The sequence below is a fragment of the Pelobates fuscus genome, chromosome 8, assembly GCF_036172605.1.
Source record: "Pelobates fuscus isolate aPelFus1 chromosome 8, aPelFus1.pri, whole genome shotgun sequence".
In the NCBI taxonomy this organism is placed as follows: domain Eukaryota; kingdom Metazoa; phylum Chordata; class Amphibia; order Anura; family Pelobatidae; genus Pelobates; species Pelobates fuscus.
The window spans coordinates 37,865,655-37,889,378 of record NC_086324.1 but is presented as its reverse complement, the minus strand read 5'-3'; the positions used below and the strand labels follow the sequence as shown (position 1 = coordinate 37,889,378).

The following is a 23,724-nucleotide window of genomic DNA, read 5'->3' as shown; positions in this document are numbered from 1 at the left end:
ATTTTAAAGACCAATGTTAATGCTAAAGCAGTCAAAACACGTTATGAGTGAATGGTATGTTTGATGGCATGTTTTGTCAGATTGGCACTGGCACATGCTTTAGAAATGGTCATCCAGTGGCTGAGAGCAATGGCTGAAGAAGTTGCATGTAAAATTTTAGAAGACCTAATGAAGGATATTTTTTGGGAAATGATTTCAAGGTGAGCTGGTCTGGTGTAAATATTTATTGGTAGCCAACCAAAATGTCTACTTAGTGAGACTTCAAGGCCAACATTTGCCAGCTTCTGTTGTGTTTGACATAATTAATAATTTGGCAAGCAACTCAGCTGTTTATTTTGATGCACCTTGGCAGATATGTATTATAAATTAGGCTGTTAGCACAGAGATAAAAACCACAGAATTCATCCTACAAAGTGCTATTGTATCTACAGGTAGAAAGTGCTTTCAGGTTTTTTTTCTCTCGTGTGCCGTATTTGCTGAAGGGGATGCGTATCAGTTAAATATTTGGAATCAGGCAGATCAGTAGATGTGTAGATAAAATTTTTGGGCGATTAGGTGATTTGTCCAAAATTCCAGCACTAGCACCCAGTTGACATATAGAAAAAACAAAAAACCTTTGTGGTGCAAGCGTTAATCTTTTGAAGCTAAGAATTATTTAATTATACAGGCTTTAGATTTATTGGGCTCCCAATCACTATTAGTATGGTGGGGGGGTCGGTATAATTTTGTTTTTATTGTGTGCAGATGGCTATGAGCTTGGAGATCACTAGTCCCCTCAATGCCCACATTTTTGGAGAGTACACAATGGTATGTCCACTGCCAATAATAACTCCCATTCAAAGCCCATCAGGTGGAGAGGGTTGGGAGGTGGACAACAGCATGTCCAGCCTCCCCTTTTGTTTTAGTACCCCTGCCTTAGCCCATGGGTGGCCAATGGCATATCTCACTCCCTTCATTATTAAATAGCCCTCACCCGCTGCCCTAGGAGGGAGTCTGGGAGGTACAATAATATGTCGCCTATTTATTAAATAATGGCCCCATCTGCAGCCTATCAGTGTGGCAGGGGCAGACAGTTTAATTCTAGAGCCATCGCCACATGCATGGGTGGGGGTTGGGGGGAACGCTGGTATGTCCACCTCATGTATTAATTAAATTACCAAATTGCAGCCTTGGTTAATTTTTAGACCACCCACCTGCCACTCATGGACGGGGGCCAGGGGGAACCTTATAATATCACCCATTGTTTTGTTTTTTTATGTTTTCTCAACCTCTGACCATGGGTGGGGGCAAGGGAGTGGACAGTGACTATGGGATCAGGGATAGAACCAAAGCCCAATTTCTTTGTTTGTTAAAACACTGGTGTATTTGTTTGAAACATCAATGTATATGAATACAGATGTGCAAGCTGGAGTGCTTTATGTGTTTGGAATGTCCCTTTAATATATCTGGAGTTTGTTTTTTAGATACTGTATAAAGTCACTGACAAATGGTAAAGAACATAATAATAACTTGCTAACTGTTAGAATGATTTGTGCATGTCATGCTTATAGCAATTATAGACAGAATACAAAAGACAAAAATACAGTTTTACATTTTGCAAAACCACTTAAAATCACCTATCTCAGCAAACAAGTATGGGGATTCAGTTCTGTGATATGGTCATATTGTTTTAAGCCCACCACTATGTCATAATGTCACAGTATCAGTGGGTCCTACAGTTATTTAACATGTGAGACAAACAACCTCCTAAAGTAACATTTCAGGCACCATAACACCATTTACTGAAATGAGAAAACGGAAGGACAGAGGGGCAGGGACATCTGGCGCTGGGACACTGATTTTGTCAATAAACTTTTCAAGAATAGTTAAACCACTAAAGGTGTGCCAGCTACTGGCACCATAACTTAATTTTGATAAATTTGTTATGGTGCCCAAACTGGCCCTTTATGTAATGACAGTGCTAAATGAATATAAATTAAATTCCTTTTTTTTCTAGCGATGACAGACAGACCTGGCAGAGTGCCGGCCAAAATGCACACTAACCCGGGTGCTAACATACCTGCTGCTCTTGATTAATTGCATTCTTAAAAAATTGGCAGATATAATAACATAAAAAATGTGCAGTAGATAAGTTGGAGCAAAAAATTAAGATAAAATATAAGTAGGTTTGCAGCACCCACAATATACCCAGGTAATAAGGTACAGAAACAATCACAAAACAGAAAAGTGCTGGTGCGCATACATATGTATAGAACCCCTCAAGTATTTACTGCTGGACCGGCCCCAGAAGGAGAGAGATTACACTGAACTGTTATCAATCTCCCCATGGTGTGGTGAGCTGCAGCTAGACTGTGCTTTTTACTATTTGACTATCAGTTGTTTTTATTTTTAATAAATGTTTTTTGCCTGGACACTGGAGTCACAGGAGCATTTATCAGATCCCACATACCCAAGGGGCTGATCCTCCCTGGGCGAGATAGCTTAGAGCATTTGTCACAGCTGCGGGTTTCCTGCGCCAGCAAGTTTGGTAAATGAATAATGCCCGGACGGGCTTGGGGAGTCGCAGCCTGAATTTGGTTGATGACGAAGGACAGGCTGAAGAGGCTCTGGAAGAAGTTTAAAGTGTACCTGTCTGCTGGGTAAAACCAGCAGCTGACAGTATTTGGTTATGCTGGTTTAAATAAAGCTGTGGCCATTGCCCTTACCCACTCAACATGGTGTTGCGTTACTTATTGGGAATGGAAGGGTAACGGGATTTGGTGATCAAAGGAGTCAGCAGTCATGTGAGATGTATTCAAAGGTGGGGTATCTTCACTATTACATACTATGACACAAGTTTTCTTTGTCAAGATGTTCTGGTCAGTCTCTCAGTCTTGTTTGTCCTCCGGCAACAGCAATTTGTATACCATATTGTATAGTGATGAATTCAACCTTTATATTGTTGTTGTTACATTGCAATCTAGTTTTTTTTTTTTTGTTATTCAATAATAATTCAATATTTTGGCCTTGGATAATGCATGGAATGTCCATTATTTTTGTTTTGAAAACCTAGGCAACGTTTAAAGCTTAATCTAGGACTAAATATGGTAATTCATATTTTTCCTCCCATATTTTGCATTCAAAATATATACTTTTAACATTTCAGTCTCCTGAATTTCGGTACCACTCCATTCCTCTTATTTTACGATAAATATGTTTATACTCAGATTAGGGATTTCACACTTATTTATTTTTTTGACACTCTTTATTTTTGTTGTGCAGTGGGGTACAAATAAGCATAAAGTGACATGACCACAAAAGCAAATAGGTCATGTGAAGATGTGAGCGTTTCTACATCTAGTAAAAATACAAAGCTTGTTTGATGGTTAACGGAGAGAAAATATGCATATTTTTTGTACATAGAAAATAGGCTAAACATGCCTAGACTTAGACTATATATATATATATATATATATATATATATGCTCGAAACCTAGCATAATTCAGAGTAAATTAGGTGCGTAAAACAGGTGGTAAATGTGTCACTTGTAGGTGACACTATGCTGATTTCACACATTTATATAGAGTTTATAGTCATATGGTGTTATTTTAAAATCTATTAACATTATTGTTGAAATACTCTCTGTGGTGGAAACTCCAGCCTGTATTTATTAGGAGTCACTGTTGTACTCTCATCATCGTTATCCATTTATTCTCTTGGCTGAAAACCACTAAGGAAACAGCTAATTGAGTCATTGAAACATCAGAATGGTTTTAGTCAACATAATCATTGTATAAGTGTCAGAGTATGCTCACATCTTTGGGTTAATATACGTACTTAGATTATATATGATGTGTGTGTGTGTGTGTGTGTGTGTGTGTGTATATGTTTGTACTTGTCTTCTGCTAACTTCTGTCTGAGCATTATTTCTTTCTCCTTTCCTTGTTTACCCAGACAGCATATGGTTTTTAAGTCTAAACATTATCATTTCAGTATATGCGTATTTTATTTCTCTATATAAGAAGAAAATCAACTGTGGTCTTTTCAATTCTGTGCCACACTGCTTGTTCCACCTTGTATAGTTTACCTTCTTCCTTAGACATGGACCTTTGTGTAGACCTATGCCCACGTCCCACCCATCTGAAAGCAAAAACTATCAACTACAAATGTATTAGTTTTAGAATTCTATTAACATGCAGCAACAGATGGCTACTAACAGGAATATAGGACTGCTTGCCAGAATTGCAAAAATATTTTCATTTAAATCAAATGGAGTGCTAAAATAAATGTACAATGCATCCTTAAATAAAAAGAGAAATCATGAGAAATGTGGTGGATTTTATTTCTGAAATGTCAATACCATCGAATAATAATAGTTATATTAAAGGGACACTACCAACAAAAAGTTAAATACATATATTTCTTTGAATAAATGATTTAAAGTTTTGTAAATTATATTTAGCTTTTTAATTGATTTAATTTTGGACGTATAATGCATGTGCTTATCTTCTCCTTGTTTCAGCAAAATTCTTCCTCTACCCCTGAGGAAAGCGCATCCCTTTAACCTCATTGTATTTATATGTGGTGCATAAGATGACTAGGTCCACTACACAGGTGTGGTCAGGTGTGGACTTGGTAGAGTTGAGAAGGGTGCCTTCCAAAAATGTTGCATATTGATACGGTCTATTGCAGGGTTTCTCAACCCAGTCCGCAAGGACCCCCTACCTTGGAAAAGCACCTTAGACTCTAAGGTGTTTTTTTTTTTTTTTAAAACACCTTGGACACACCCAGGTAATCCCTAAATCCTAGACTGGTAGGGGGTCCTTGAGGACTGGGTTGAGAACCCCTGGTCTATTTGAACTGCACCTGTAATCCACAAAGAGACATTATGGAAAATACACACAAAATGTTACAGATGAAAATTAATTAACCTTGATGTAATAATTAGTAGTGTTAACAACAAAACAAATATTTAGTGCTTGGTTTTACTATAAAAGGAACACTAATGCTGTAGTGTCGCTAGTTTTGTAGGTCCCCCCAGAGCCGACCAGGTGCTCTGTACATAGGAGGAATGTGCAGCGCTAGACTCCACCCATCATGTAGATCCCGCCCCCCTCATTAGGCCACCCAGGGCTAATCATGTGGGGGTGAGGCCTAACTAAAGAAGTGAGATCTATCTGAGGGGCCATGAATCAATGCTTTCCTATGGGGAACATAAAATGATGATAGACATCCTCATACAAAGTGTGGGGAAGTCCAACATTGAAAACCTCAAGACAACCACTTGAGGTAGAGTTAACCCTGCAATGTAATCATAGCAGTTTCTCAGAAACTGCAATGTTATACATGGTAGGGTTAAACATACTCAGTCCACTTCAATGAGATAAAGTGGTCTGGGTGCCTATTGTGTCCATTTAATGCTTTGTAAATAAAATCCAAAGTTAAATTGCTGGTGGTTTTCATTTAAATTGAAATTCTAGCGCTGTTTTTGTTATAAAGAAAAGAAAAGCACTTTAAATAAAATCAATCCTCCACCCACATTTTAAGGTGCTTCCAATACAAATAATTTTTCACATACCACAGATCCTTAAGTGAACTGTTACATAAATTATAGCTATTGTCAGGAAGTGTAAGTGCAGTGAATGGGATTCCTGGCTACAGTAATATATATGTACAGTTCATCATCGGTTTTGACCTAGACATTTACAGTAAGACAATATTTATAAACTTGCCTTTATCTCTCCTATGATGGCTGACATAAAGAGTGGGGTTTATTTATTAACATATAATAAAGAGAATAGTCGATATATTTTAGCCAAAATAAGCTAAACTGTAAATACAGCTAAAACTATTTTCGTAGCTTGACTATTTTAACCTAAAATATGAATTCTCCCATTAATATTCCACAATTCCAGTTTTAGTGAAAAAAATAAAACCAGGTGTTTAGCTTATACTAATATTACCACAAAGTAGAATCTGATACATAATTTGGAGGTACTGTATTTCAGCAGATGTTCCCCACTCTTAATCTCAGGCATGGATTGACTCATAAAATCTAAATTAGCATCTAGACTAAAAAACATGGGTTAAATAACAGAACTGCACGAAATAAAATCCAGTTAAGGTTTTACTATAGATAAATGAAATGCAAATTTAGATATTGGATCTGAAATGGCAAAGTCGAGTTTAGGCAATCTAATGTCTAGTAAATACCAGTAAGAAAAACAAATTTAGTGAAAAGAATATTGGCATTTTTAGCAAGTCCTCCGTTAACTCCATATTTGTCAATTCAGATTCAAATTCGTTAGCTTTATTTCAACACCCCTAAGGCATCATAATGAAATCGAATAAATAAATAAATAAACAAATAATGCTCCCAGCTGCAATTTTGTTTAATTAAAACCTTGCAGTGGTCCTAGAACCCCCATAAAGCTAGGAAACATCCATTGTGAACTTTCCTGGCTGTTTGCAAAATAATAAAATGTTTGGGCCCATGAGACCAACTCAACAGTGGTAGAAAGACACAGTCACATCCCATCAAAGTGTCCCTATTTAAGCGAAACAGTCCCTATTTTGGGCCAGGTCACTCTGCTCTCTTTTCTCTCTTAACATCCCTCTTTTCTCTCTTAATGTCCCTCTTTTCTAAGCGCTCCTTATTGTTGTTGTGTCTGAGTGTATAACAGAGCTCCACAGCAATAATACTGCCAATAATGTGTATTTAAACTACAATACATTTGTTTGGAAATCAGTCTGTGTAAATAAGCTACATTGTTCTTGTTCTAAGTTACATTTTAGTTGCACAAATCACCTAAAATATCTCAGAACAGCCCTACCCACTGGTCACACCCTCACTCACACCCTCACACCCCCTGTGTACTTTTCAGATGTTGGGAGGGAAGCAATCATAGCATCCAATAGACTGTAGATAAAAAAGCAGTATAAAGGTGAAAGTTTAATTAAAACTAATAGAGTTAAGGAGCTTCCTCCTATCTCTCACAAAATGATGTGCATGGTCAATGAGTTTTCAATTATCTGGGATTTCATGCATCGTTATAGAAGCGGGGCATTAAGGAAACACTATAGAACAATTACAGCTTAATGAAGTGGTTCTGGTATCTATAGCGTGCCCCTGCAGGCTTTTTAATATAAACACTGAGAAAATACAGTATTTACATGACTGCCTAGTAACACTTCTAGTGGCAGTCACTAAGATGGCCACTAGAGATGCTTCCTGTGTCAGTGCTGCACAGTGCATGGAGACACTGTAAGTTCCCCCTAGAGAAACATTGATTCAGTGCTTCTCTATGAGGAGATGCTGATTAGCGCAGCATGGTGCTTTGCCACGCATGTGCAATAGCCTCCCAATGCTTTCTTATGAGAAAGTATTGGATTGGCTGAGATCATCATATTTGATGATCTCAGCCATGGAAGTGGAGCAAAATCGTGCCAGCCTCAGCAAGACCAGTACGGCAATGGAAAAAAAAGTTAAGTAAAACCACCATTTTAAAGTATGAGAGGGTGGTCATAGACAAAAATAGTCATTTTAGCACTACTGGATCAGGAATACACGTTTGTGCTCCTGACGCTGTAGTGTTTCTTTAAACAACAACAATCCATTGTTTCTTTTGCTTTTGTAACATTGCCCATAATTTCTTTTCATAAATAACTCTAAGTGGTTTTACATTATGCACTGATGGAATTCGTTTTCCTAAATACAATATACTGATAATTTTAAGCCAGAACTGTGTTGTTTTTGTATTTAACAATATAGTAATGGAAATGTTCATTAAATCAGAATAATATGCATCAAAATGCATTTAGTTATCAAGCAAAATATGTGACAATGAAAACAAATCTAGGCTTTCACATCATGACACCATTTAATTATAAACTAAGACATTTCTTCCAGAATATCATTAAATGCGGATTAGATGCTTGCGGTATAATTGGAAAAGAACCCTTTTAGTTCAGTTTAGAAAGTGACTAATGATCAAAAATAAATAATAAGCAAAGTTTCTTTGTTTTGTGATAAAACGGGGATCATTAGGAGAAAACATTCTTACCTCAAACACACTTTGGCAGTTCTTCACCTGACCGGTGATGTCTTAGGTGTCTTTTCAATGGACATCTATCCAGTATGCCATGCTAGCACATATGTGCTTCAATGTGCCTTCATAAATGTTACATATGCGCATGCACTCGCATATATTGCACTGCATGGGGTAATTTAATTTACATACCATGTGTGGACAGCCAGGCAGGACATTTAAAGTGTCACTCCAGACCACTAAAGAACTGTAGCTTGCTGAAAAGCTTAATGTGTAAATAGAGTGTCTTTTTTTTCATATTGCAAAAAGTGCAGATTTCAATAGAAATTTGACACTTTTTTAAATTAACCTGGTTACACCCCCTTGGCTTTCAAGCAGACAACCAGTAATGTTACTTCCTGGTTTCGTTAGCTCAATGCAGCTGACCCCAAGAGGCAGCAATTGCCCAGAGCACCTGACTTACAAAGACTTCTCATTGAGCTGTATTGGGAAGTCTGTGATTGGACAGCCACAGAAGGTCTGGACGGACTTAGAAGGGGAGCGCTTGCAAAGGCAGTATACAAGAGAACAGCAGGTTTTGGAAACTGATTTTAGTTACATCCCCAATGAAAAAAAATACATAATTAAATGCATGCAAGTTTTCATTTGGGGTATATCTACTAAACAGAGATGTTTATATATTTTGTATTTGGGCTGTGGAGTGTCCCTTTAAATTAAAAATAAAAGCCAGTGAGTTTAAAAAAAAAATAGGACAATAGGACAAATAAGTGGGCCGAAATTACATTTCAGGTGGATTTGATTAATGGAGAACGCAGTATATACAAGCTTTAAAAATCTAGACTTATATTATAGAATTTGGAACCCGTGGGAAGAAGTACTCTATACATCGGGGGCCTAGTGGATGCTCCCTGATCCTCTCCCCTTCCCTCTCTGATAGGTGCACCTAATAGTAGAGGAGTGTGTTGTATTTGAATGAATGTTTGATGTATTTACCCTACGGACATCTAATTCATTTATCCATTACATACGTAGTAGAAGACATGGAAGAATGTCAATAATAGCATTATCTACCTGATATCTTCAACATACCTGTTAATGCTGATTGTAAGGGAAAATACTATATTTGAATAGTTGACACTAACAAAAGGATATAACAAATGATGATTTTGGTACTCGATATCACTTCAGATTCAAAGCTACCAAAAAGTACAGAATATCAATGTCTGATGTTTAAAAAATTTTTTTTCATAAAATAAATAAATAAATAGGACAATTTACAGGTAACATTTAGTTTGTTAATAGCTTGTGCATAAATCTCACAAGTCTCAGTTCTTCTTTAAGACGTCAGTGAATTGTTAAAAAATAAAAATAAAAAAACACTAACATCCAGAACACTTCAGTAAAAACAAACAACCCTACTAAAAAAAAGATTGCACGCTATATTTTTCTGTATGCAGTTCCTTACCATGAGACTGGTCATTTGTTTTTTTTGGAGATAGTAAATTATTGCACAGTTTAGAAAGTGACTTGTGTAGTCTGAAGCCATTTCTAGAACATTGGTTTCCAAATGTTCTGCTCGTGAATATGATTAAGCTGCAATCCACTTTATTATAAGTGTAGGAAAAACAGGTGGTTCAAATATTTATAGCATCAGCAAATGTTCTCTGTAGAAAACTGAACCTGTACAGTGTAAAACAACAGACTATATTTGATTAAGTATTCGGTATTTTTTAAACAGATTCATATTTGTTTCAGCTTAAACTGCGTACTGCATTAGACATTCATCTTATGTAATAGACTCATTAACCTCAGATCTTAAAACAACTTTTTGCACAATTTAAGTCAATATTATTATAGCTGTCTGGTTTTTAAGCATCTTATCCCAAAATGAGGTGCACCACTCAATTAACATCAGTAAAGCCGTAATGAACTGCCATGCTACATAAGTAGGCTATTTCCTGCTGACGTGGCCTTTAGGTACCAGATTGTCAAAATGCCATTGGTCCTAAAGAAGTTAAATCAATGGTTCTTATCCCCTGGGTCAGAATACAAAAATAATTCCAACACCATTTTGAGGGTCCTCACTGGGTGAAACAGCGAATCTTATTCATCAGGAGCTGTCAATTATAAGTTGTTTACTGCAGCAATATTACTTTTTCCAGTGTATTGGAGACCCCTTTGATATGAGGCCAAGTTAACTTAATATGTTGTGTGAAATTTATTTTAACATCAGTCATATAACATTTGAAGAATGGGTCACTGAGCTAAAGTTCCAATTAAAGAATGGGGCACAATGGTAATGTCATGTACATAATTTGGGTCCCTGACATAAACAGGTTAAAAAACAGAGGGTGAAATCATAAAAAAAATATTTATTACTTTTTGGTATTAAGGCACTTACATAAATTATGTATAGTTTACAATCTATACATAATAGATATAAAGGCAACCGGCTTGCTTAAATTCTGTTTCAGTAAGCGATAATATTTTTGTGAGGGGTATAAATAGTGTAAAAAAATCATAGTTTGCAGCCCTATACACTTATATTCAACTACAGGTGGACATTTTTTTGATAATGATGAATAACTGCGTGTGTAAACCCTGAAGGAAATAATGTATCATTTGAAAGTAGAATGCTTTATTACAGAGAACAAGATGTGACGTTCATATCATGAACAAACAAAAAAGATGGATTTGATTTGGACTTTAATATGAGGTTGGATTAAAAAATATAGGTAGGAATAAACATTTGTACTCAAAAGGACAAAAAAAAAGGTATTAATAAAAATTCTATAAAAGGAAACATAACACACTTTGTATCTTTAAAAATGTTTTGTATACACTTTTTTATTTTTAAATTCCACATTTTTATTTTTTATACACTTTTTTTATTTAAAAAATTGCATAAACTTTAAAATATACTATGAGTATGAAATTGCATAACGTTTATGGAATGTGATGATAAAGGTTGTTAATATTTCACAGCATACAAACACAATTATTCTACTTAAAAATAAATACATTCTAAAATAATAAAAATATAGCAGTAATCACTATTAAACTTTCATAACACTATATACACATGTCCACCCTTTAATTTATTGTCTGCCCGTACCTGATGCCCATGGGTGATTCCACATAAACACAATTTGGTTCATCCAAACCTTACTTTTTATTTTTTTTTTAATTGAATAGGACAAACCATATTTTTTGGGATGCACAAGTCTATAGAATATCAAGCAAAATTATTTTTGTAAACTGAACTGGGATTTTACTTGCATTTACCAATTCTTCAGACCAGTGAATTAATACAGTTGTGATAACCCCATGATTTTCAGATGTTGACACCAGACTCCTTCTAAGACAAGTCATGATATCACCTTACCAGATTTAGTACCACATATGCAAACAGTAGGTATTGAATCTTTCTTTGGAGCATGTAGGTGGTCTCTAACAACCATCCTTATTCCACATATGCATACATTATTATATATGTCTTAAACTGAATTTATTTTGGATTCACTCGAAAGCATCACAAGGGAGTATATTACTAGTCAGCTGCAGTAAGCTGACAAAAATTATATTTTCAAATCTAGACCAAAAATCTTCAACCCAACCTTTAGTCTACATTATGCAAGTCACATGTACATTCAATATGGAAACAATTTACAGGAATTCAAAGTGACTTTACAATTTAAGTCAAAACTATTTCCAAGTCAGGTTTGCTGTCAGTTCAAATATTTTGGCCTAACATTTTAAATTAATTTTGAATTTTCAAAATGTTTCACTTTTGTTGAAATAACATAACATTTTTTTTAATCTTACTTCACAGTTTAGTGGGTAAACTTCAACAATGAGGAGAATTGGACTAATAAAGTATACATATTAGAACCAGATTCACCTTGCAGTGAAAGGATTTTACTCTGTCTACAGGACAGCAATTCTTCCATCGATGTGAAAATTGTTACTAAGACCTCGATTTAAAGTTGATGCATAAGCTTTTCAAATAATTTAATATTTTTTGGATAAACTTTTAAAATGATTTAATACTAATAAAAGCATTTTAATTTTGTAATATTTATATATTTTTTAAAATATATATTGATATATATTTTTATATATGATATATTTTTGATGATTGAATATGTCGAAAAAATTATTTCAAAAGTTTATCCAAAAATTTTAAAATCATTTGAAAAAGCTTATCCAACAATATAATCTAGGCCTAAGTAAGCATTGTAAACAGTTACTCTGCTAAGAAAACCCATTCCTCATTGTCAAACATACATTAACTTACACCATCTCTACTGATGTGTTATTTTTTTTTTGTGGAATCCTATTGAGATGTGCATTCAACCACTAATAAAAACATGCGGATGACACACAAATATTTGATAATTTTTTAAAAAGAAAAACATTTACAGTTTAGCATATTTTTTTTAAATATATTCTAAACTGTCAAGATAACATTTTCAAAGGGTAAGCTAACAAATTCCCTATAAACCTGTTAAGTCTTTTTTCTGTTTTATCCTACTTTGCTACCTCTGTGCTGACATAAGCTAACAATCCCATTTTATCCACCAGCTATAGTGGATTTTGTAGTCAATCAGATAATCAATGCATTGCAGTCAAGACATAACTGGTCACATACGACTTTTGGACAGTTAAGAGACTAAGCTTTGATCTTAGAAAATGCAAGAAAATATTTAGTCCACATCAATGCGCGCATTTATTGATTGTTTCTCTTTTGGCTATTGTGCATCGGAAAATATATTCTATTAATGAAAAGGATTTTCTCTTCATCTTTAAAAAGAAAAAAAAAATCCTAATCCTCTCTGGTCACTCTAATCAAGTTTCCAGTATTGCACAGAATTTACAAAATATAAAACATTCTTCCTTCTTCGTAGCTATAAACTATGTAATTATATTTTGGGACTGGTAATAGACTGCGGTACAGAGTGCCAAATAGGGAGATTGTGCCTGAGTCTTATTCTCTTTTTATGGTTATATTACAACTCATAAGCATTTGGCAGAAACAATTAGGCTCATATCCAAGGAGGGATTAAAGTAGACTGGCCTCCATTTATCTTTTTATTTTGGAAAGAAATGTAGCACGTTGCTTTCTGGTTGACTTACAAAATGTGCATGTTTTATTTTCTCTTAGTGTAAGAATATGGATGTAATATATTGGAAAACCAAAAGACAGGACAATATAATCTAATTAAGTCAGTTTGCTCTTAAAGTTTACAAGGTCCATATTAAAGTTTAATTTCAAAGTTAAACTTCAAACAGCAACATTTAGCACAAAGTAGATCGCAGTACAGATATCAAAAGATTCCACATCAGCAAAGGATAAACTATAACAATAATAACTGTAGTTTAAAGAATTATTATACATTTAAAAAAAAAGGGATTTTTTTTAAATAAATGATGCCACTTTTTTAATGGTTTTTAAAAATACAATATAAAGAATTTTTCAATAAATTATAAAAGAGGGATTGCTTCAGACGAACATAATATAATCAGAGGACATAAAATATGTAAAACAACTTCATAACTCCCAACATTTCATAAGACCAAAAGAGACACTTTAATTTTAGGGTTGTGAGTGTGACCAGCGGCAGGGCTGTTTTGACAAATTTTAGACTTATTAATAACAATTTGTGAAGCTAATATGTAAATTAGAAGAAGAACAATGTATTCTATTTGCACAGATTGATTTCTAAACACATTTAGTTTGAAGGCAGATTTTGTGAGTATTATTGCTGTGGAGCTCTGTTATACACTCAGATACACCAATATTATGGAGCTCCTAGAAAAGAGAAACATTATGGGACACTATAGTCACCTAAACAACTTTAGCTTAATGTAGCAGTTTTAGTGTACAGATCATGCCTCTCAGGTTTCACTGCTCAATTCACTGCCATTTAGGAGTTAAATCACTTTGTTTCTGTCTATGCAACCATTGCCACACCTCCCCTGGCTATGATTGACAGAGCCTGCATGAAATAAACTGGTTTCACTTTCAATCAGATGTAATTTACCTTAAACAATTGTATATCTTGCTCTGTAAATTGAACTTTGATCACATACAGGAGTCTCTTGCAGGGTCTAGCAAGCTTTTAACATAGCAGGGGATAGGAAAATCTAAATTAAACATAATTTGCAATAAATTAAGGATAAACATTAGATGATTCTTTACAGGAAGTGTTTATGAAACCTGTGAAAGTCACATGCAGGGAGGTGTGACTATGGTTCATAAACAAAGTGATTTAACTCCTAAATGTAAGAGAATTGAGCAGTGACACTGTAGGGGCATGATCTATACACCAATACTGTTTCATTAAGCCAACGTGGTTTTGATGACTATAGTGTCCCTTTAGTATAGAAAAGAGGGACATATGGATTCAGGCCCTAAATAGGGACAATTAGAAGGTATGCAGATGTTCTGCATTTTGACAGTGAAAGATTGGTGGCATTATAAGGGGATGATGACCCCCTGATTTCATATGTTGGGGTGGGTGATAAGTATTACTGCCAGTGTGACTGGGTGGCAATGACATCAGATTGCTAAGTGTTTGAAGATTAGTACTAGTGACATTTTTTATATGAGCGCTATACCCATTTCATTATATATAAAAGAAGATGAGAGGGATATCTCTGCGAAATAACAGTAAATGGCACAATTCTCCTACAAACCACAGCACCATTTGTAGGTCAACTTTTTTGTTTGCATTTTAGCCAGGAAGAGGGTAGGAGGAAAGGGTAGGGGTGCAATACTATCTGTTCCTTTGCTAATAACCATAAGCATAGTATTTGATCTAGTTTTGTCATACCTACTGTATATGACTAGAATGGAATTTATGGTTTTATGTTATGACCTGTTTTAATGTAAACTAAGTATGGAACAGAAACACTCCCAGAGCTATTTTCCACAAGCTTTTAAATACAGTAGTGTCTATTTTCTAGCTAACTAAATTATTATTGAACACGCAGAAAAAAAAAATCAGAATATTCACAAAATTATCTAGGGTTATAAGCAATTTCGCTATTATCATACACAGATTCTTAAATGGTTAATTAACCCCTTAAGGACCAAACTTCTGGAATAAAATGGAATCATGACGTGTCATGTGTCCTTAAGGGGTTAAATGCAAATATAGAAAAAAAAAAAGGTAATTGGAATAATGGTATACACTAATACTAGATTTTCATGACTTTTTAATAACCTACTATTGTTAATATTATCATAATTTATTTATGTAAAGAGAAGAAATTTCACAGAATCGGATATACTAGGTGGAAAAGATACTAAATATATCATATTTATTTTAAAAGCCAGAAGCATTACAACACTGTAGGTTTTCAGAGCTTTGCCTTCAAGCTTGCAATCACCTACTGTAATAAGGGATTATATACATTTGATTATGTTACATATCAGCACATTTTTAATTGGTTTCAGCTTTAGGAATGCTTCCGTTTGTGTGTTACACACTACGAGACAAATCTGTTTATCAAATTAGTCATGCATAGAAATTCTAACCTGATGGTATCGCAGTACTCTCATGCAATATGGACAATATGAGACGTGCGGATTTATGTCAAATAACTAAAATTTGTAATCCAAAGTAATATGATGCTTTTTTTTCCCAATCGTGATAAAATTATTCCTATGGCATCTTTAGAAAATACTGTATTTTATTAAATAATGAAATCAATAGTTTTATACTTACTTTATGCTTTCTCTCCCTTCTGACATTATAAGTGTAAAAGCTGGTTAATCCGTGAATAAAACTGTATCTGTGGGCTGAGATAAATCTCCAGCTGGAAAAAAATAAAATACAAATATTATTGGCATAAATTTTCTGAAAAAAAGTAACTTTTAATATGCCTGATAACCATGTTTATAATTGTTGATTTGGTTTTACCCAGAAAATCGTTTTATAATACAACATGACCGTTCCAATCAGTACCTACTGTAGATCCTGCTTAAGAGAACTGTTATAATTGTTTATTATTATTCAAAATACAAGCTCACATGTATTATTGCCTCTGCGTGTATTATTTTGTAATGCATACATATATGTAAATTTGTTTTTTTAGTGCAGTTCAAGTGCAACATTGCTCAATGGGAGCAGCTGTCTCTAAATTCTCTTTGGGCAAAACTCTACTTCTCAAGCAAGGACCATAAGGTTTACCATGCTTAGAAAACAGCACATTCTCCACTGAAGCCCATGGGAAAAACTGCTATTCATTAAGCAGAGTAAAACTCTACTCTGTCATGAGAATCCAGTTTTATATTGTTTACTGTATTTTCCTACGTGATCCTTATTTTATACTTCACTGCACTTAATGTGTTTACCTAACCTGTGAAATGAGATATAAAACTTGCACCCACAAAGCAAGGTTAATTACACTGCATGTTATATTTTATTTTCAATCATTATAAAAAAAGACAGCTTTCTCATAAAATACTTTGAAGTAATATTCCAAGCACCATAACTACTCTAGCCCATTTTAGAACAGTTTGACTTCCTATCTGTGGTCCACCGTGTGACACTCCTCGCTTTCAAAACCCAGAGAGCCATAACTAGTCTGCCTGAGCTAAGACCAGCCATGCAGAGCTTATTTCATGGCTGAGAGTGCTCAGCTTTTGCGCAAAGCCAATGAGCTAGCCCTGCAGTATCTGCTTAGAAGCTCTTGGCTCTCTGGTTAAAGCAGTGGAGGCACAGAGTGGCACCAGGCAGACCTCAGGTGAGAAGTCAAACCATTGTTAGCGGTTTGACTGCTTAAAATGGGTCGGAACCAAGGCACTGCTGACACCATAACCACTAAAGCAAGTTTTTTTTAAACAGATAAAAATGTTTGTTTTTTCATTTTTTTTTAATAATAAATAAGAATGTATATATGTATATTTCACATCTAATTAAAGCCCTGTTTGTCTTTTAAAAAATAGTATATAATATGTGTTCGTGCGGGGGCGTGGCTAACCGCCGAGCAAGATGGACGCTTGAATCTCTGCTCCGGCACGAGGGCTCCACTAAATCGCGATAATCATTGAGCTGAAACCTATATTTTGAAGAAAAACCTGATGGCCTCATCTAAAGCGAGGAAAGCTGCACTCAAAGCAGAAAAATTAAACTTTTTCGGCCACAAAACCTCCTATACAGCAGAGAGCATGCGGACGGCGGAACACGAGGGCGCGGAGGAGGCTACTCCCAGCCCGGCGCCGACAGGGCCGGAGACCACCAAGCCTATGGACTATCTAACCCAAAGCAAGTTCGAGCAAGCAATGGAAGCGATGGCAACGAGACTGATTTCCACATGGCAAGCAACGGCGGACCAGATAAAGAGGGAGGTGAGGGACCTCACGACCAGAACCTCAGCAGTTGAAACAAAATGTCAGGAGCTAGCCTCCACACAATCCGCAACATCGCAGCACCTACAGGCGCTAAGCTGCAAAGTGGAAGCCATAGAAATGCGCATGGCGGACCACGAAGATAGGGCTCGAAGAAACAACCTACGACTCCGAGGGGTACCCGAATCAGTCCTCCCAGACGACTTGCAAGCACATGCACGAGGCCTCATGAAGGCCTATGCCCCGGACATACCTGCGGACATGCTCTTGATAGACAGGATCCACAGGGTGGCGAAGCCTAAAAACCTACCTGACTCAATCCCACGCGACGTCCTCCTAAGAGCTCACTATTACCACATCAAGGAACTGGTCCTTCGCTCATACCGTAGTAGGGATGCCCCGCACGAGGACTTCCCATCGGTGCGCCTCATGGCGGACATTTCATCAGCTACTCTACGCCGGAGAAAGGACTACACCCAGATTACCACTACACTCCGTAACAAAGGCATACGTTACAGGTGGGGCTTTCCCACGAAGCTGATTCTATCGAGGCAAGGGAAAACGTTTGTCATAACATCCCCAGAGGAAGGTCAGCAATTCCTGGACAAGTGGGGCCTACTAGGGGAGCCCCCTGAAGAGGATCCTCCAACCGACCGCAGATCATACCGACCAACGAGCATGAACTGACTTAACTCCCTAGGAGCGCTAATGGCGCTTACCGCAAGTATCATTGACTAACCACATATGTTCCTTTGCAAATAGGTTGCTATTTAACTGTATATGCATACTGTCTATATGCCACATATATTGCATGTTCTCCTTATCAATGTATAATTACCGCCTCCCTAGCGCCCCTGCGTACATCTGCAAACCATCAGATTCTCCTACGTTGGGAATAATGCCGCAGGGGGGCCAGCCACACAACATACCTGCGATAAACTGTACTGTCAACCCTAGCATACTCCGTAGACTCGAGGTAATAATAATGCAAAATACCATTATACGTAGGATAGTGGAGGTACGTAACAAGAGTAAAGCCAGGCCTGAAATCAGGGACAGACACGTATCGGCTATCTGTTCACTGTGCAACACACCCTATCAGTACTAAGGCACCCGGCTTATTAATAATGTTAGCAAGAGTCAGGGGCTTAGCAACAGACCCCATGCGGGGTATACCCAGGTACTGCTCACTCTACCCCACGGATAGGCACAACTCTATCCCCAGGTACAATGCTAAACCCCTGAGCTAGGGAAGACCAAAACCCCTTAAGACCTCTGCACCCTATGATGACAGGGGACGCCCGCAGGTCAGCAGACTTTCACTATGATTGAGGAAGCTAGGTATAACTAATACATCAAAAGGAATAGGACATGCAACAATCAATTAACCTATAAAGTTGAAAGTCATAATACCGATTACTTGCCTCTTCGCAAAGTTATTTACTGTTATAAGCTAATATTGTTATGTTACATTATCAGGTTACTTTACATTTTCGTTATTTCACCACTTTTTACATATGGTTTCAGCTCTGCATCAAAACACAACTTGGAGCCCGATAGCCACGTATTTGGAAGCTCTAGCTCCACAACCCCACGGCGCGACTAGCGTGCCAGACCATACGGTCTCAGTACATAGTACCAAGGTTACTACAACTCCCCAACCCGCCCACACCACTACCTATACCCCCTCACCACCACAGTCACCTGAAGGAGCCAGTCAACATTACTGAACACACAGACAAATCACTTACACGCCACAACAGCACCATCGAACATGATCATTTACTCACATAACACCAAAGGCCTTAACACGCCACATAAACGGCGTATGCTACTTGAAGATATAAAGAGAATCAAAGCAGATGTGGTTTGCGTCCAAGAAACGCACTTCGTAACAAACAGGGTCCCTAACTTCGCCCGCAGAGAATACCCTACACAATACCATGCAACTCATACCTCTAAATCCAGAGGGGTCTCTATACTGTTCCACAACTCTCTAACTGTAGAAACTCTACGAATCAAAAAGGACACTCAAGGAAGATACCTTATCTTACACTGTAGAATCAATAACCACCCATACGTCCTAGCATGTTTATATAGCCCCAATGACCACCAACGCAACTTTCTTCACAAGGTCCTCAATAAACTACCAAACGACACAAACGACCCCAAAATCCTATGTGGGGACTACAACCATACGATGGATACCCGCTTAGACTCGACAACCCCAAGCACCTCGGACAAACACCTTAAATCAGGCCCGAACAATAGGGCATTTGCAAAACTCATCCACGAAAACAGTCTGTACGATGTCTGGAGAACGAAACACCCCTCAGACAGAAATTACACATTCTTCTCACAAGTGCACAAGACGTACTCAAGAATAGATCATATACTAACCTCTGGCAATATGCTTCCCCGTATAGAAGATTGTTCTATAGGTAACATAGTGTGGTCCGATCATGCACCACTGACAATGACACTAAACACCAATTTCCTACACCGGGGTAAACCACCATGGCGTCTCAACGAATCCCTTCTCCTTGACAAAGACTTCACGGCATCAATGGCGTCGGAATTGGAAAACTTCTTCGAGACCAATGACAATTTGGAGGCCTCAATATTCTCAATCTGGCAGGCCCACAAATCGGTCATAAGGGGCCACCTCATTAGTCGAGCATCATACCTAAAACGTAAACGTGAAAAGGAACACTTGGAACTCTTAAGAAAACTGAGAGACACTACTTCTGCACACATGCTGAACCCTACGGAGGCTCAAGCAAAAGACATAGCAGACATTACCAATCAAATTAACACATTGACATTCCAAAAAACGTCACACACCCTAGCAAAACTGAAAATGAGAACGTACACCCAAGGCAACAGAGCAGGAAAGCTTTTAGCCAACCTACTTAAGAAACAACAGACTAATTCTAAAATACCACATCTAATCACAGCTGCAGGTGACAAAATACATAACCCACAAGACATTAACGACTGTATGGCAGATTACTACCACTCCCTTTACAACCTCAAACTAGACCCCAACCTACACCAACCGACTCCTAAGGAAATAGATGACTTTCTCAAAACGGTAGAACTCCCGACACTCTCCACCACCCAAAGGGATGACTTACAACACCAGATCACTATACAAGAAATCACAGACACTATCGCCTCACTCCCACCAGGGAAATCCCCGGGCCCAGATGGAATGACCAATGTTTACTACAAAACATTCGCACCAATCTTAGCACCCTACCTGCAAAAGGTATACCACCACGCCATACAAATAGGACAACTACCACAAGAGATGCTGATGGCCCATGTCGCCACCCTTCCCAAACCAGGGAAACCCCCGAACAGAAGCCAAAACCTACGCCCTATTTCCCTACTAAACACAGACATTAAAATCATAGCAAAAATCTTCTCCAACAGGCTAGCACGAATTATACCCTCCCTAATTCAGGAGGACCAGGTGGGGTTTGTCGGGGGCAGACAGGGAACAGACGGCACTAGGAAAACCCTAGATTTACTCTATGCGATACAAGAAAGCAAGAACCCCAGTGTCCTATTGTCCCTAGATGCCGAGAAAGCCTTTGATAGACTCCATTGGCCCTTCCTGAAAGCGGTACTTCAAAAATTCGAATTCCCACCACAGTTCCTATCCACCATTCAAGCACTATACTCTACACCAACGGCTAAGGTGGTCAATGGTGGCTTTGCCTCAAAACCGTTCACTATCTCCAACGGCTCTAGACAGGGTTGCCCACTCTCCCCACTACTGTACATATTGGCACTTGAACCCCTTACACAACTAATAAGAAACAACCCGAATATACATGGGATAAAATCCAAAGGTCAAGAATACAAATTGTCACTCTTTGCGGATGATATCCTGCTCACGTTGGAGCAGCCGCATATATCTTTACCCAATTTTCACGACATCTTATCCCGCTTCAGTGCATGCTCATACTACAAGCTAAATGTCACCAAGACCCTAGCTCTAGGCATTCATATCCCAAAACAAGCCCTGACGGCTCTCCAAGAGAACTTCAAATACGATTGGAGACATGACCATATTAAATTCCTTGGAATCTACTTTACCCCATCAACCAACAAACTATTCAAAGCGAACTATACAAAACTACACAAAGAAATTAAAGCCCTGCTACACAGTTGGAAGGGGAAGTATGTATCATGGACCGGCAGGATAGCCTCGGTAAAAATGGTGATCATGCCAAAAATACAATACCTATTCCGCTCACTCCCACTCAAGCTCACCAAAGCCTACTTGACGGACCTGCAACGTAGTATAAACAGGTTCATATGGGACTACAAGAAGCCAAGAGTGGCTAAGACCACGTTGTACAAGCCCCATGATCAGGGAGGAATGGGGCTACCGGACATAGTGAAATACTACAGAGCAGCCAACATAACTCCAATCATTGCAGCATCACATCGACAAAACCCTTTGACTTGGGAAGACCTGGAGAAACACCATGCCAAGGGGATCTCCCTCCCAGCGTTAGCATGGACACCGAACAGCCACAGACCCAAACCAGAACTGTTACCTACCACCACACTAACTCTCTCAATGTGGGATGACTACCGCCGAACACAAGGAATAACAATACCCTTTTCATCAGCAACCCCGATTGAAACAATACGCCAACTTATTCCGGATTTTAATCACAAACTCTGGCAGAGACATGGCGTACACACACTATCACAAATACTACAAGGAAACCACCTCAAACCCTTCTCGGTTCTATGTGACGAATACAAGCTCACCAACACAGCAACCTTCTCCTATATCCAACTGCAATCATGGATTAATCTCAACAGACCACAACAGACTACAACCACACCGGACCCACAATGGGCTAAATTAATACAAATATGCACCAAAGCTAAACCGGCAACGAAACTCATCTCGCAGATCTATGCCTCCGCAAACTCCGAAACTATGACAACAACGACCTCCTTCCAGAGGGCATGGGAAAAGGACATTGGCCAAAAACTCACACAAGATCAATGGCGAACTATATTTCAAGCCAATAAAAAAACTTACCCTCTGCACAACACACATAGAACTCTCACGCAAAATACTATATAGATGGTACCTAGTCCCAACAACACTCAAACACAGCTACCCGAAAGCAACAGATGCATGCTGGCGATGTCAAAAAGACCGAGGTACCTTACTGCACATATGGTGGCAATGCCCGTCACTGTTACAATACTGGACACAAGTCATAGAACTGATATTGAGCTGCACCAGACTACGTATCTCCCCCACACCAGAAACACTCCTGCTATTACTACTACCTCCAACACAGCATATACACACTAAATATCTACTATACCACATCTGTATAGCGGCCCTTGCCACCATTAGCAAAAACTGGAAACAACCTAAAGCCCCAACGATCACTCAATGCATCACAGCTATAGAAACATCCAAGAAGTATGAAATGATGGCACGGAAATCCAGCAGGACGTATCCCTACTGGATTGAAGCATGGAATCTTTGGGACCGAAACAAGCCACCGAAACCACACTGAAATGCTGATAACGAACCCTCCGCAAAATGATAAGTCTCCGCGAATGGAGGCAACCTAGAAACGCACATGCTGGCTCACATACACACACATACACACACACACACACACCACACACATGCACCGCATATACTTAGCACCTACACTGAGACCGTACACGATGATGACACAACAAATTCTGCATTCACACAACCACCAACCCCACACGCTTCACACACCCACCCCCCTCATAACCCGACCCTATGAACCCCAATATGTCCACCACCAACAATGAGGACTGCCCTACACCCATTATCCACAATAACCCGACCCACAAAAGAAGTCACAACACACAGAAGCACAAGACGGTTTACTTTAAAATGGTATAATATGTGTTCGTGCAATAAATAAGAAAAATGCAAATTGCAGTTAAACACAACAGCAACAAATGCACAAATTGCTTGTGTCCTCAAAGGCACACTATAGTCACCAGAATGACTACAGCTTATTGTATTTGCTCTGGTGAGTTTAATCATTTCCTGCAGGCTTTTTGCAGTAAACACTGTATTGTCAGAGAAAAGGCAGTGTTTACATTGCTGTCTAGGGATACCTCCAGTGGCCACTTCTCAGATGGCCACTGGAGGTGCTTTCTGGGGCAGTGCTGATCAGTGTGCAGCACTGACATTCAGCGTCTTCACGGTCTGCATGGAGACACTGAACGTTCCCTATAGAGATGCATTGATTCAATGCATCTCTATGAGGAGATGCTAATTGGCCAGCAGGTCATTTTGCCCT

General features: G+C 38.0%; 1 protein-coding gene across 1 annotated transcript in view; it reads right to left on the bottom strand.

Annotated features, from left to right (window-relative positions):
• B3GALT1 (beta-1,3-galactosyltransferase 1) overlaps positions 1–23,724 on the bottom strand; it is a 286,049-nt gene that overhangs the window by 65,839 nt on the left and 196,486 nt on the right. Inside the window, exon 3 of the mRNA XM_063428627.1 lies at positions 15,762–15,852. The gene's annotated coding sequence lies outside the window, so the exon portion shown is untranslated. The remainder of the gene's footprint in view (positions 1–15,761; positions 15,853–23,724) is intronic.